At 39.6% G+C, this 6009-nt stretch overlaps 1 long non-coding RNA gene across 2 annotated transcripts; it reads left to right on the top strand.

Moving 5' to 3' along the window:
- Window positions 1-801: 801 nt before the first annotated feature.
- On the top strand, window positions 802-6009 carry LOC311081934. 2 transcript variants are annotated; one of them, XR_014606053.1, is made up of 6 exons: window positions 802-933; window positions 1592-1686; window positions 1872-2470; window positions 3108-3318; window positions 3955-4044; window positions 4227-6004. It is a non-coding gene; the product is annotated as an uncharacterized lncRNA (long non-coding RNA). The 2 variants fall into 2 exon arrangements; XR_014606052.1 differs by having other exon boundaries at window positions 1872-3318; window positions 4227-6009.

Genomic DNA, 6009 nt, shown 5'->3' with positions numbered 1-6009 from the left:
AGTCATATATCTCATTGTCAGTATTTGTGTGTGTGTGATAGGATAAAAAAAGATTCATAAAAACTACAATTTTGTTGTTACTGGCTCTGTTGTTCATGACTTTTCTCTTAGAGTGACCCCTGATCCAAGCATAAATTTATTTGTAGATTATTAATCACGATTAGCCTGGCAAGCCAGACCTACATCAAGATGTTGGGTCTGGCAACTCACCATAGACACGGCTCAATCCGAGGGGCGGGATAAACGGCTGTCTTTCAAATTCCCTCTGCACGCAATAGGACAGCGCTTCAACCAACCAGAGCGTTTTCCCAACAGCGGAGCTTAGTTGATAGATTCAACTTTTGCCATATCTGGCCGGCAAAACGACGAACACATCTTCCTTTTTTTAAGAATGACTTAAGTGCCGTTCTTTGCTCTTTTCTCAAAGAAAAACTTCCTCCAGAGTCGCGGCCAAAGCCGATTCGAAAGACCGTTGTTCTCCAGCAGCAGCTGCCATTCTTTTTTTTCAAGTGGCAGCCGTCGCAACTCTGTCGTCATATGTTAAGCCCGCCCCCGCCTACTCTATACACGACGTGATTGGCCTGACCCAATTTAGGTTTTTGCAGCTAGAAGGTCTATTGAGAGTTGCTAGACCCCCCTGGCTGCGAAATACATTTTGCTGCCACTAGGGTGCGTCTAGATTTCTAGGCTAAATCACGATAGCTGAATGTCAGAAACTGAAGTGCAGTTCTTCATCCGCTCCACTAGGCGGCGTGAGCGTGTTTCACTGTCAGAGCGACTCGTTTAGATCCATGACAACAATGACGCTTGATGACAGTCGCTACAGCACGTGCAGATGACGGTTATTAATATCAAACAACTGTACATATTTTAGCAAATAAACCGACACACAGTCCGAGAAAAAGCGGGAATTGAGCATCGCGCTATTCACTGGTAAGTAACTTTGCACTTAAACAGAATTTCTTTGGTAAAATAAGTAGCTCCGTCACGTAATTAGGCTTTGTTTACATGCCTATTGCTGAACTCCATCAGACCTTCAGAAGAACAAATGAATCCGAAGTAACGTTAGTTGTTGCGTTAACGTTTCATTTATAATCTTTGAATGAATGGCCATTTTATATTATTATGAAGTAGAATAATAATGAATGTTTTTTTGTTTTTTTTGTCATTGCAGTTTTTGTAGTGTTACTGTAGGTAATAATCTACTGGATTGATGTTTGTTATTATAGTCAGTTGGAGTGAGAAGCTCTGATGTTTCTGCTGCTTCATGCTTTAGTCGAGCTGCAGTGCTTTTGCTTTTAATAAAAACCATCATATATACAGTCCAAAACAGAACAGGACTAAAACCATGTACAGGAAACCAGCCTTTTAGGATTACTCTTGTTTATTGTGAAGGAAAGTCTCATTTTAATTGTTATTGATACAGCATTACTGAAGTATAATATACTCAGCAATATATTTTCCACACTATACAGCTTTAGGCTTTAGGATTTCCATCTATTAGCTAGTCTTTAGACCAACTTTCACATTCTCATTTTTTAGATGTAGAATATGGAGTAATGTCTGTTTTTATTTATGTCTTTCCTTACAGAATGTGTTTGGACATTACATCCAGTCATCAGAAGCAGAGCTCAGAGTGGTGTGGACAGACATTGACTGTAATGATGGACATCTGCTCATGGACAGGTAATGTATATGATGTGTGATTGTGTGTTTTATCGTGGTAAACATGTAGGTTCCCATCATTTTCTTTTTGAAGGGCCTCCTCTTTGAAAAGCAAATGATGGGAACCTAAGCGGGTGGGGAAGGGACGGGGAGTGATTTTTTTTTTACAATTAATTTTTTTTTTTTTTTTTCTGTGTGTCCAAAAGCATAACCCCTGCTGGTGATTGTGCCGGAAGCTCCGGGGGGAGACCGCACTGGTATCCCCCTCCTTTGGGCGCGCGCCACTCACACACACACCACACACTCCTATCGCAGAGACCCGGCTGGGATTGAACCAGCAACCTCTGAACCGTGAGGCAGCGCTCTTACCTGTGAGCCACAGATCTCTTGTCTGTTCATATGAAGGAACTTCTATTTCACTATTATCCTGAGAGTTTCCAATAAAGCAGTTAAAGAGAGATTTGATCCCGTGTCTTCATCACAGTCTTGACCTCAGAGAGTGTGTGTTTATCCACTCGCCCATCATGGATTTTGCAGCAATAACTGGTTTTCGGGACTCCTTGTCTAATGAGAACTATTGAAAGTCAGCAATAGTGGGATTTGAACTCAGAACGCTGTGATTGAAACACAACGCTTTATCTCCTGAGCCACTGAGACTGCAGAGATGATGAGCGTTTGAACAGGTTTGATCCAGAGCTTTGTGTTAAATGATGAATAACTTCAGCAAATGTGGGGTTTGAACAAGGACTTTCCAGCTTGAAAGCAAGACAACTATCCACTGAGCCACAGAGACTGTGATGCAATGGTAATGTTTTAGATTTAAAGTGTATCTTAACGTATGTTTAAGCTTGGTAAAAGATGGCCATCATTGACTGATAACTCATTGACTACTCTGCAAGATTGTTTGTGTTTATTTCTGGACAAAGTATTTCTTTAGATATATTATTCAATTATGAGAAAACCAAAGCTACTCTTATAGAAATGTTTTTTATTTCAAGTGTCATGTGTGAAAAGCTGTTTGACATTGAAACATGCATACTGATATATAAGCTAAATATACATAAAAATAGACTGCAAAAAAACAACATAAAAGTGTTTCGCCCTCCTGTGGTGATTTGTGGGAATTACACCACTGCAAATCGAGTCTAATTAACGTAAATGGGATTTTTCGTCTGTCCTCTCTTTTCTTCCGTTAAAAATACATTCATAAACACGAAAAACCAGACTTCCTCGTTCAGAGGCAAACAATTATTTTCTGCGCCACAGAGCTTGTATCTAATGCATGTGTATGAAGTGACTTAGGCTCAGGCTTTGTGAAAGATGGTCACTGCATCTGTGGGATTTAATCATGTTTCTGATGCTGCTTCATGATCCAAAGTCTCAGATGTGATCTCGCCACTATAATCCGACAGTAAAGTGCAGTTCTTCATCCGCTCCACTAGGCGGCAGAAGCGGGTTTCTCCTTCAGTCTGACACTTCTGCTGCTTGACAACATGACGCTTGATGACAATCACAACAACATGTGCAGATCCTGCAGATGAGAAGATGACAGCTCTTAATGTCACTTTATCAGCACATATTCCAGCTCAACTGCAGATAAAACCGACACACAGACGGATAAAATGAAGGAAACGAGTGTCACGAGACTCACCTGTAAGTAACCTCTCGCATAAAGTCCATTTCTCTTGTCAAATGACTTGCTCACTCTATCGCAAATCAGTCGTTAGTTGTAGCGTTACCTTTTTAGTCTCTGAATGAATCGCCCTCTGATATTCTCACTATAAAGTGTAATAAGAAGGACTATTGCAGTGTTTTCTGGATTGATGTGAGAGTCAGCAGGAGTTGTGTGAAGCTCTGATGTTCTCCTGCTGCTTCATGCTTTTCTACTTCCTGTTATGACGGATATGATAGTAAAACACAGCCTTTAAAATGGTATTTTAATTCAAAATGTCATAATACTACAGGCACGAAAGAATGAAGTCAAGAGCAGTGACTAGACACTTTGCTCTTGGTTTTCATTGCGTATTATTTCTGTAATCTTGCTCTGACGTTTGTAGGTCTGTAGATTCTTCGAATGAGGAGTGAGTTTTAGTTCTATTCAGTGTTTTCTTCATTCTGTGGCCTGGAAGACTGTAATTTAATTAAATGAGACCAACAGTAGATTGACTGATACAGCATTAATGATGTATAACAGATTTAATTTGAGGCTACTTATAAATTCAGATTTTTTTCTTTATTTTTAGATATACAGTGTGTAATGATGTGTTTGTTTATGCCGTGACTCTACAGAATCAGAGATGTGTTGTGGAGCGTAAACCCGGCCAACAGAAGCAGAGCTCAGAGTCGTGTGGATAATGATGGACATCTGCTCATGGACAGGTAATGTATATGATTTGTGATTGTGTGTTTTATCGTGGTAAACATGTAGGTTCCCATCATTTTCTTTTTGAAGGGCCTCCCCTTTGAAAAGCAAATGATGGGAACCTAAACGGGTGGGGAAGGGATGGGGAGTGACTTTTTTTTTACAATTATTTTAATTTTTTTTCCTGTCTGTCCAAAAGCATAACCCCTGCTGGTGACTGTGCCGGAAGCTCCGGGGGGAGACCGCACTGGTATCCCCCTCCTTTGGGCGCGCGCCACTCACACACACACCACACACTCCTATCGCAGAGACCCGGCTGGGATTGAACCAGCAACCTCTGAACCGTGAGGCAGCGCTCTTACCTGTGAGCCACAGATCTCTTGTCTGTTCATATGAAGGAACTTCTATTTCACTATTATCCTGAGAGTTTCCAATAAAGCAGTTAAAGAGAGATTTGATCCCCTGTCTTCATCACAGCCTTGACCTCAGAGAGTGTGTGTTTATCCACTCGCCCATCATGGATTTTGCAGCAATAGCTGGTTTTCGGGACTCCTTGTCTAATGAGAACTATTGAAAGTCAGCAATAGTGGGATTTGAACTCAGGACGCTGTGATTGAAACACAACTTTTTATCTCCTGAGCCACTGAGACTGCAGAGATGATGAGCGTTTGAACAGGTTTGATCCAGTGCTTTGTGTTAAATGATGAATAACTTCAGCAAATGTGGGGTTTGAATCAGAACTTTCTGGTTTGAAAGGGAGACAACTATCCACTGAGCCACAGAGACTGTGACACTATTATGTTGTTTTAAGGTCATTTAGATTTTTATTAATTTTTGTCAAGTTAATTTTATATTAAAGCTTGTTATTGGTGATTTTATGAATTACACCAAGTCTAATCTTAAATGCGCTACACTTCTGTAAGAAGATGAGAGCAGAAAAATATGAACTGCCAATAAGAACTATTTATGCTACCAATGTTCTGTCCTGTCTTCTGTTAAAATAAATACATTTGCAAACAAGTCAAAAGAGTTAAATGTGTTGCGCCCTCCTGTGGTGGTTTGTGTGAATTACACCACTGCAAGTCAAATATATTTTAAATAGTTCGCCCTCCTGTGGTGATTTGTGTGAATTACACTGTTTCAAATCAAGTCTAATAAACTTTAAATAGTTCGCCCTCCTGTGGTGATTTGTGTGAATTACACTGCTGCACATCGAGTCTAATGAATTTAAAATAGTTCAACCTCTGTGGTGATTTGTGTGAATTACACCAAAACAAATTAAGTCCATTGAATTTAAATGTGTTGCGCCGCCCTCCTGTGGTGGTTTGTGTGAATTACACTGCTGCACACCGAGTCTAATGAATTTAAAATAGTTCGCCCTCCTGTGGTGATTTGTGTGAATTACACCATTTCAAATCAAGTCTAATAAACTTTAAATAGTTTGCCCTCCTGTGGTGGTTTGTGTGAATGATTTGTTTGAATTACACTGTTTCAAATCAAGTATAATTAACTGAAAATAGTTCGCCCTCCTGTGGTTATTTGTGTGAATTACACCATTTCAAATCAAGTCTAATAAACTTTAAATAGTTTGCCCTCCTGTGGTGTTTTGTGTGAATTACACCATTTCAAATCAAGTCTAATAAACTTTAAATAGTTTGCCCTCCTGTGGTGTTTTGTGTGAATTACACCATTTCAAATCAAGTCTAATAAACTTTAAATAGTTTGCCCTCCTGTGGTGATTTGTGTGAATTACACCATTTCAAATAAAGTATAATAAACTTTAAATAGTTTGCCCTCCTGTGGTGTTTTGTGTGAATTACACTGCTGCACATCAAGTCTAATGAATTTAAAATAGTTCAACCTCCTGTGGTGATTTGTGTGAATTACACCAAAACAAATTAAGTCCATTGAATTTAAATGTGTTGCGCCCTCCTGTGGTGGTTTGTGTGAATTACACTGCTGCAAGTCAAATATATTTAAAA

This window comes from Abramis brama (assembly GCF_963993115.1).
Source record: "Abramis brama genome assembly, chromosome: 4".
Lineage (NCBI taxonomy): Eukaryota > Metazoa > Chordata > Actinopteri > Cypriniformes > Leuciscidae > Abramis > Abramis brama.
Note: the sequence above shows the minus strand (reverse complement) of the source record. Positions and strands in the feature narration are given on the sequence as shown.